Raw genomic sequence first — 7,988 nt, forward strand, 5'->3', positions numbered from 1 at the left:
CATGGGGCCAGCGATGGGGCTGCTCCCACCTCTTGGGGCACCGTGTTGAAATCTGGGGGTGAAGGATGACATGGGCACGTGCATCTGCATCCAAACAGATATCTAAAGCAGATCACAACCCAGGAGGTACCTGTTACAGCGAGGACAGAGGAGTCTGTGGAGGTTGTAGTGGCAATGAAAGAATGAGAGTATTAGCGGTGCTAATCTGTGACTGTCACTAACGCATCGGTGCTCTCGCTGGCGTGTTGAAATCTGGGGGTGAAGGATGACATGGGCACGTGCATCTGCATCCAAACAGATATCTAAAGCAGATCACAACCCAGGAGGTACCTGTTACAGCGAGGACAGAGGAGTCTGTGGAGGTTGTAGTGGCAATGAAAGAATGAGAGTATTAGCGGTGCTAATCTGTGACTGTCACTAACGCATCGGTGCTCTCGCTGGCTGTGGGGTTTGGGTTTTCTTCATCTTCTGCAGGAATGACTGTGAAATACCTGATTTCCCCCAAAGCTTTAGCGAAGAAGAACACCGCCTGCAAAACTCTCAGGCTGTGCGTCAGTCAGTGCTGGAGCTGGCTCAGGCGGGATAAAGGCCCTGCTCCCCAGAGGGAGCCGAACCCTTCCCGGAGCCGTTCTCCTCTCTGATGCAAGAGGGGATTGTTCCCTGCCCATGAGCTGTTTGCCTCCAGCTCAGTCCTGGAGGAGAAAGGCTGTTTGACCTCTATTCTGGAGCTGTTTAAAGCATTAAGACACACGTTTGAACACTTTGTTTCCTTGAACCTTGAAGGGTGGATGGATGAGGTTTGTGAAGGCGTGCAGGATGCCAGTTAAAAATGCTGCCACTTAAAATGGGGAAAAGGAACGTCCAGCTCCCCCACTTGGGGACAAGAAATGTAAGTGCACTTTAAACGCTCAAACCAAGCCCAGCTGCTCAAACTGTGGAAAGGTGACTTTGACTCTGTCGTTTTGGAAAGGCACATCCTCACCGGTGGTTTTAACTGGCTGTTGCCGGTGCTCCTGGTGCTGTAGTTAAGATTAATGAAAGAAAATACACGACAGCTACAAAAACCGGCTGACGGTTTCACTGGTGATCCGTCTCACCAGAGTCCCACCAGAACTAAACGTCTGGGACAAAAAGGGGCAGCAGTGAAGGTTGAAGCCTTCCAGCTCGCTGTCCCCTTGTGACGCCGTGCCGCTCCACTGCCACTGTGGTCTGGGATGAGGCGTGGTGCTTTTGAGGGAGCTCCCGGGTCTGGGTCTGGGTTGAGATCTTCAGCATCCAGCGTATGTGGGTTACTGGGCTTGGCTCAGAGCCCACCCCTCGGGACCAGCAGGGTGTGGTGAGCTCCTCACTGCTCTCATTTTTCTCATGTAACTGCATGGGAGCCATAATTGTTGTTTTGTCTGAGGCGTTATGACAATGATCCCGGCCAAACAGGAACCAAACTGGCATGTAAACCACCGTGAATACAAGACAAAACACTGTCTCTTTCCAGACATGGGTTTGGCTGTGGAAACCAGACCTTTTCAGATCTTTTCCATGCTTTCCTCTTCTAGCTGACTGGGCAGCAGGCCGGCAAAGCTGTCTCGGTTAGTCCATGAAAGAGGAGGCACGATCAGATCTTTAATTACACAGAGAGGAAGGGACTAGTCTGAATCCACTGGGAACAGCACCAGAAACAAGGACTTCAACTGCAGCGAGGAAAAGGGCGGCTGTGCAATAGGAAACTGCCTTGACATAAAGATAGGGACTTGCCGGGAGTGACTGCCTAGGAGAATTATGGGATATCCTTCTCTGCAGGGCTTGAAGAGCATCTCGTAACAGAGAGGACTATGGCCAGATGCAGCAGCACTTGCTGAATCGGCTAATACAATGGGAAAAAGATCCTTGGGGCACACGGTTGTCTCTGAAAGAGGCAGAGATGCAGCTGTGGGGGGAGGGGATGGACCCCCTGGGGTGCTGCAGGGCCCAGCTGACTCCCCGGGGAGGTGCGGTGACTTGGGCTGCTTCCATCGGTCCCCGGAGTTTGCCGAGTTTTCTCTTTGTCGCTGGGCTTCCTCTTCTTCAGCTGCTTTACAGCACAGTTTCTGGGCCCTGGCGTGTAAATGCCTCGGTACACATTCAGCGCAAAAAATAACGTGCTGAGGTCATTGTGGAGGCCAATCTAGCAGCTGCCAGGCTCAACCAGCTCCTCTTTCACCAAAAGGCCCTTGCAGGTGCATTGTCTTGTTTTCCCGTGGGGAGGAGTAGCTGCTTGTAGAGCGTTTTCTTTTTCAAATCATCTCAGGTGCTTTTTAGTGTACATGGCTCGTGAAAGGATCAAGAACCTCTGAAGAAAGAGGTATTGTCTACAGCGAGTCTGTGTCGAAGGAAAAGGGGATTAAAGGTGCCAAGCAGGCTGTTTGTCCCACCATTTTTGGTGCAGTTGAGGAGAAATCTAAGAGCGTGATTGGAGCCTGTAGGCATGGGAGGAAGCGGAGACCAAAGGAGATGACGTTACCCCGTCCTGGATCCCTGGTGGGACCATCCTGTGGGCCAGCTCCAGCATCCCTGGTGCTAGGGCAAGAGGGGGATGGTACTCAAGGCTTTCTTCCACCACAGCTTAGCCCTTCACTGAAGGTCACGCCAGAGCGCTGGCTCAAGAGGAGTTCTCTGTTTGCAAAACTAAACCTTGGGGTTATTGTAAATAAGACGAATAATCAGAAGTTTCTGCTGCTCGGCCCCCGGCATTCACCTGGCTGTTGAGATGCTCTCCCCCGTCTGCCACGTTTGAGCTTTGCTGCTAAAAGTGGCTGGTCTTGCTGTGAGGAGGCCGAGGGCTGGCGCTTCCCTCAGGAGCAAACATCCCTGGCTTCTCCAAACACAACCGCGTGTGATGTCAAAGCGCAGCAGGTCTGGCTCTGACTTCTGGCCACTGCTGTTTGTTATGTCTTCCCTGCCAACCCAGATAATCCCCAGCCCCATCATATGAGGTGTTTTCCTTCGGTGAAGGTGCTCAGCATCCCGGTTGAATTACATCGGAGGGGGACGGACGCACGCAAAGCGGGAAGAGACCCAAGACACAGCGTGGGGCTGGGCAGCAGGATGGGTACGAACAAAAAAGCGCCACGCGTCGCGGCTCCCTGCCGACCCCCCGGGGGGACCCTCGTGCGAACGGTGCTGGAAACCGTTTCCGCCTGGTGCTGCTGCCGGCACGGCCCCACTCCCCACTCCGGAGGGCGCTGGCTGTATAAACAGCGAACAATAACAACCGGGACGCAGCCGGCGCAGCTGGAATTGCAATAAACATCAAAGGACTCACCACGGAGCGTAAGCGCTGCCAAGATATTCGTGGCGTGTTTGGGCGCAAGTGATTTACAGCCGGATGGTGCCGTTCTAGGTGGAGACGGGAGCTCGGCGAGGGATTTGCAATGGGAAATACAGATTTCTGCTCTTGCTGTAATGGGAAGCTCCTGATTAGCCGTCAGAGCCGTAGGGCTGTGGAGGAGCGCGGCCGAGCTACAGGTGCCTTGCAGCTCTGGCTCAGCACTAGCTGCTTTTTGGTTAATTTTTCCAGAGCATGAGCAGGGGAATTTGGGATTTCTGTGAGGGTAGATGCGAGTGTTAGACTGAGAGCAGAGGGGTCTTTCCATGGAGCCTTCGCTTGCGGCAGCTGAGATGTTCCCAGAGCCAGCAGCTCACCCTGCTCACGCCTCAGCACAAAAAAGAATGTAAAACAAGCACAAAAAGGTGACTTTTGGGTATTTCTGCTTTGGTATTATTTTTGGCAGTCATTTAAAGCGCGGTTTCTCCAGCTGCTGACCACGTTGAGGCTCTGACATTTAAACCCCCAAACATTACATCAGAGTCCGCAGAGCAGCAGTGCTGGTAGCAGAGACCAGCGCCAGCTGTCGGAAACTCGTCAGCAGGGTTTCGGTGAGGCTCAGGCTGTCCAGGCTGCGTTCACACAGGGACGGAGTCACGGAGAGGATTGCTGGTGCTGGCGTGAAGGCACGGGGACGGCGACTGCTCCGGTCCCCTCAGGACTGGTGATGGAGAGGGACCGTCTATCCCCGATGACGTGTAACCCCAGGCTCGCTGGACTCTCCTTCCCTGGCAGTTTTGTGGCTGTTCCAACCTCGGCGTCACCCTCCGCTTGCAGGTTGCATAAGCAAACACTTTCAGAAGCGACCGAGCCACCTAAAAGCAGACTTTTCAATTCCTGTAGTGGCACTTTGGTCGAACGACCCACGACCAAAACATACCGACGGCTTAACGCAAGTGCAGCTGTTTCCTGGGTGAAACAGCAGCTGCTGGAGCAGCAGAGAGCAGCAACACCCGACTCTTAGGGCTTCCACATAGGAAAACCCCTGTGATAGGAAAGCTGGGAAGCAGAGAGCTCTGCCAAAGCCTGGCTCCCGTTCTATTACGTGCCTCAGAAAGCTGCCTCTGCCTTGGGGGTCTCACAGCAGACCCGGTGAGGCGGAGGATGATCTTTAGGGTCCCTTCAACCCAAGCTGCTCTGCGATTCTCTGAGATTGCGGCAGAATGGGGAGGAGCGGCATTGTGCGGGCTGGATAACGGCCAGCCTGAGTCAGCCCCAGTCCACAGAGCTATCCAAGTGTCCAAATCCCAAACGACACCAAGGTTTGGCAGCTCATGGCCGAGTGGTTCTGGGTTGTAGGCACTTGGCCAAAGAGTTCTGGGAAGTTCCAAGAGCCAGGAACGAAACCCGGATCTCGGCAGCAATTAACACTAATCTTACTTTTCCTCTGCCCTCCTCACGGGCTGCGCCCAGGCCTGGGCATCCTCCCTGAGCATCACGCTCTGGGCTCCTCTCCGGGGAGCCCTTCTGGAGGCACATCTTAGCGGAAGTCAATTAGAAACCATCGGAATGTGGAAAACAAGCCGGGAGACAAACAATGTGGGGAAACGGCATGCGCGGCGTGGGCTCTGCCGCATCCCCGTGACTGCTGGGGGCTGGCTTGTCCACGAGAAGTGGTGGCTCCTGGAAGAGCAAAGTAGCGTGGCTTTGCTCCTGGCTGCACCACCCCTGCTCCGTGGTGTTTGGGGATTAAACATCTGCTCCTTTGGGCTGCTGTGCCATCACCCAGCTGCTTACTGGTTCCAGTTTCCTCTGCAAACCTTGTTTTAGAGCTCTGGGTTTGCTCCTGGTCGCCAGCCCTTCTCCTAGCTATGCTGCTCTTTGGGTTTGACCCTGGATCTGGGGATTTGGAGGAGAAAATCACTCCATGCCCAGTCAGATGAAAGATGGGGGACCACCACTGGTGGCAGCTGGAGCTCTACCTACGTAAATAATATTATTCTTCAGGAGATCTCAGATGACTTTCCAGACGAGAGGGGCAGTGTTAGCTCTGCTTTGTTTTGAAACTCTCTCCTGGTAGGTGCCTTCCAGACCCATCTTGCTTCCCCCAATTTCATGGAGGTTCTTTGCTACCATTTATTCACAAATTTATTATTGTTTCCAGTAATTCCAGCCTTCCCCAGGTTTATTTGGGGGTTGCTGGTCGCAGCCAGGCTGTGTGGTGTCTGTGAACCACCGTGCAGGAATGTGATCTGCTGGCACCAGTTCAGCTTCCCCCTTGTATTTCAGATGGCACTGGGGTTTCTCATAATTCCTGGTCTTTCCACTTTGTTTTCTTAAGGCTTCTGGCTTGAACCCCAGGCCAGAGGATGTCCCTGCCTGCATGGACCCATCTCAGAGTGTCAGTGCTGGGGAGGCACCTGGCAGCTGCTGCCTGAAGCACTGAGGCTCACAGAAGTGGCAGCGAAAGAGCAGGTGAAGCATCTCAGTCTGACAAAGCCTCATCTGAGTCCAGATTTTAGGTGAGAGACCCTGGTGATATTCCCTCGGGTTTATTCCCAGATTTCAAAGCACTTCATGGAAAAGCTCGTTTTATCATCCCTGTTTCATACCTGCAGAGAATAAGGCACAGGAGCGTAACGTGGCTGTGACAAGTGGCAGCCGCAAAGCCCAGTGGCCCTGTGTCCCCATCGGGTCCATTGTCAGCTGTGACATGCTTCTCCACCATTTCTAAGCACGCTAACTTCAGCGTGCTTCCAAGGTGTTTAGCAGCTCCTCTTCTAGCTGGCATGTGAGAGGAGCTTATTGAATCACGTCCCTGGAGCTGCTCGCCCAGAGCTGAGCTGCGCCCGGGAGTGCGCAGAGTCTGCCCTTGCGCCTGACGGTGGTGAGAAAGGCAGGGGAGACCCACCTTGCATCCCCTCCCTTGCCCAGCACCGGTGACGCTGTCCCCAGTGCCAGAAGGGTTTGCCGGGATTGCTCAGGAGTGTGAATGGACACGCTCAACACCTCCCACGTGGCTGCCAGAACAGCTCCACGTGCCCTCTCTCTGCCTCCTCTTTGTGTAGGGTGGCAAACCTAAGCCACTGACTTCTGGACTACGGTGTTCCGCTCCCATTCCTGTGCCCAGACCAGTAAAACCTTACTCCGAGGGAACTGCGTCCCACACCAGTGGTTTCTCACCAGTGAGGAATACAAAGATTCTCCCTAACCTGGGAAATCCACCTGCTAGTAAGGCAGCTCCATTTCACCGCATCCCTGGTGTTCCATCAAATTTGTAGCATGTTTCACCAGCTGCCAATATTAGGGGCAAACTCTCTTTGAAACTTTAACATCTGCACACACCACCGCGGCCAGAGACACTGGAGGGGACTTTGCTCCTTTCTGCTGTGCTGGGATGATTCAGCTGAAAGGTAAAACCAGCCCCCCCCCAGCCCGTAAGTCAACCACAAAGACCAACTGGGAGTTTCTTCCTTGTTGTGGTGGTTGGGCCGTGCTGAGTGGGTTCCTCTGGGCAGTGGAGGAATGAGACCTTCTAGGTGAGGCTTGGCAGTGGTGCCTTCTCCAGGCTGGGGCTTAAGCCCATACCTGGGCTTTCCCAGCAGAAGCTTTCCCGGTGCTGGGCTACCAGCACCGTCCCCTCCGAGGACACCTGCTGTTGACTCACCTATTGTAAACGGGACATAATTCCTGGAAACCGTCTCTGGCCACTTGGGTCAGATTTGCAGAGTCATCTACCGGGTTTCGTGTTACTAGAAGGGAGCAGCTTGTTTTGTGAACAAACATTTCTGCCAACCGCCTCCTGCTTTCCCTTCCTCCGTCACCACATCAGGGTTGGCCGCTCCTTCTGAGCCAAGGAATCAGCTTTAGGTTGCACTGGGTGACCTGGTTTAAGGGTGGAAGGTCTCCTGGTACCTCAGTGTCTGTCCTCTAGCTGCACCCTGTGCTTTTGATTATACCAAAAATATATATTGACATATTTAAATGTTTTCATATATTTCATACGTTTTTCTCGTGGAATTAATTATCCATCCACTGGCTGTGGCGCAGATAAGGAGTGCAGCGGATGGAGCGACAGTGAGAAAATCCTGCTGGGTTTTCATCAGCTTCGAGGAGGAATTTTTCAGTGGAAATCTTTTGGCTGGAAAATGCTGGCCAGGCAAACCATTGTAATGGAAACGGTTCATAGGAAGAGGTTTGTTAGGACAAATTTTCTGTTAAGTGTTTCTGGGGGAGGAAAAACAGGTTGGAAATGTTCCAACCCTTCCCACTTCAGCAGTGTCAAAATGACAGCATTGGAACCTCCCTTCAGAAATAACTGTGAGAGCATAGACATTTAATTGGAGAAATAAAAGCATCAGTAATAAATTAATGCACTTGCATGGAGTAAAAAAACCCCGAACCCAAAAGGGCTGGGTGGAAACAGGCGGGTGGGAGTTCCCAGCCAAAGCCAATTCTGCCCCTCCTGCACGGTGACCTCGCTCTCCGCAGGTGCAGGGAGAATCTGAGCTCTTCTGTCTCTTCAAGAGCCCCCGATTCCCTTCCCCAGCTGCCTGTGCATCGGGGAACCGGTGGCACCACTGACCCCGTCCCTGCCCCTCTCCTAAGCCCGCGGCTTTGCCTCGGGCAGCAGCGTCCCCCCAGCGCTGCACCGTGGCGGTGGGGACGGATGGTGGTTTTGGTGGGA

The sequence above is a fragment of the Buceros rhinoceros genome, unplaced genomic scaffold (genome assembly GCF_000710305.1).
Source record: "Buceros rhinoceros silvestris isolate BGI_N320 unplaced genomic scaffold, ASM71030v1 scaffold34988, whole genome shotgun sequence".
Lineage (NCBI taxonomy): Eukaryota > Metazoa > Chordata > Aves > Bucerotiformes > Bucerotidae > Buceros > Buceros rhinoceros.